Source organism: Cicer arietinum, chromosome 5 (genome assembly GCF_000331145.2).
Source record: "Cicer arietinum cultivar CDC Frontier isolate Library 1 chromosome 5, Cicar.CDCFrontier_v2.0, whole genome shotgun sequence".
In the NCBI taxonomy this organism is placed as follows: domain Eukaryota; kingdom Viridiplantae; phylum Streptophyta; class Magnoliopsida; order Fabales; family Fabaceae; genus Cicer; species Cicer arietinum.
Window position 1 is genome coordinate 17,931,787 of NC_021164.2, and position 1,721 is coordinate 17,933,507.

General features: G+C 35.9%; 1 long non-coding RNA gene across 2 annotated transcripts in view; it reads right to left on the reverse strand.

Annotated features, from left to right (window-relative positions):
• Window positions 1-1,429, reverse strand: part of LOC105852084 (uncharacterized) — a 3,968-nt gene extending 2,539 nt beyond the window's left edge. For both annotated transcript variants that reach the window (XR_003472860.2, XR_012163079.1), the window contains exon 1: window positions 317-1,429. This is a non-coding gene — a long non-coding RNA (uncharacterized lncRNA). The remainder of the gene's footprint in view (window positions 1-316) is intronic.
• Between the last annotated feature and the right edge of the window lie 292 nt (window positions 1,430-1,721).

The following is a 1,721-nucleotide window of genomic DNA, read 5'->3' on the forward strand; positions in this document are numbered from 1 at the left end:
TGATATTGCTGTTGTACCAACTATCCCTCAAATTCCTCAAATTCCAATTGTGCCTCAAATACCTCAAATTCCTAAGCCAAAGTTACCTATTGTGCCTAAACCATATGTGCCTAAAAATTCAATATTTCATTCTATTTGGCTTGGTTTCTACCAATAAACAAATCAATCTCAATGAACATATGAACTATGTAGCAGTAAGCAAAGCATAGCATAGCATAAGCAGAGAAAACCCAAATAACAAACCAATCACTAACGTAAATGGAACGAAACGAAACATAACGAAATGGAACGAAAAGAAACGGAACAAAACGATTACCTTTGCAAGAGTTGATTTTGTTTCCAAGATGATAAATCACCTTCTTTTACAGAGTAGATTTGGTTTGTCTTCGATTTCGTTTCTCTTTGATTTCGTTTCCTTCAGAAGTTTTAGGGTTGACAGAGGTTGAGAGATTTGGGGGTTTTCAGAAATTTTAGGGTTTATATGCGCGTGGATAAGAAAGGAATACACGCGGGAGTGACAAATTACATTACAAAATCTGGAAAACGAAACACAAAGAGAGATGTATTGCCCTAAACGACGACGGTTGCTTAAAACCGCCCCAGGAACCGCCGCTAACTGGGGGTGAGGATGAAAATCTCGTGCTTTATGGTGGTATGGTGGCGGCGGTTGACGAAAACCGCCCCAGGAACCGTCGCAATGTCGTGATGGGGGCAGTTATTTCAGAACCGTCGCAGGCCAAGTGTCGCAAACTTCAAAAATTCTTGTAATGAGAGAAGGTGAGATATGTATATTTCCATGGCATGCAATAGAAATTAGGGACCCATTGGCAACAATAATTTTCATGCTATTAGGGACATGATTATAATTATGGAACAATTGAGTTGTGGGAGTCATATGATAAGTGGCTCCCGAATCTATTATCCAAGAATTGATAGCGTATGAAGCATTCATGCATAAAGGCATACTTGAGAGGGCTACAAAGAAGGATCCTCATCTAGAGGGCCTGTCAAGAGATCCTAAAAATTCTTTCAATTTTTTTAATCTTTTCATTGTTAAACCTTTTCACTGATACTTGTTCTTCAATCTGAGGTACATATGCCAAATGAGCTTTAGGCCTTGATGGCCTTCCATGATTTCCCCATTCCTTACTTTGAGGTTTGCCAATTATTTCCAACATTTTTCCTTCTCTGTGTCTTGTCCTTGTTCTCTTTCCATTAATGTTCACCATTTCAGGTTTTTTTTCTTTTGAAATTGATTTGATTTGATAATCAACATTGAACTCTCCATAGTTTTTGGCTCAAACACGAGATTTCTCCTACTTTCTTCAGCCCAGATTATAGAAATTATTTCTTCTAAAGAAGGTGTATCATTCTTTCCATCAAGATTTCTCCATGAAAGCGCCAAAAAAGTATTAAAAAAGTTAATGGATGTGGCGAGTCAATTCTAGAGGTCCACCGATGGTCACTCAAATTTGAGGACCATATTAGAGGCTTCCGTATTGTTTACTTAATTATCTATATTTTAAATTTAACTAATTTTAGTATAAATTTTTTTTTTGGTTCCCTAGTACTATGTTTTTTACATTAACAATAAAAAGTGTGATAATTTTAAAATAATGATGTTATTTGAACACACAAAAATTGATAGTCCGACATTGTATAAAATACATCAATCACTACGTCAAAAATGACATTTTACAACGTTTTTTTAAATCCATTTA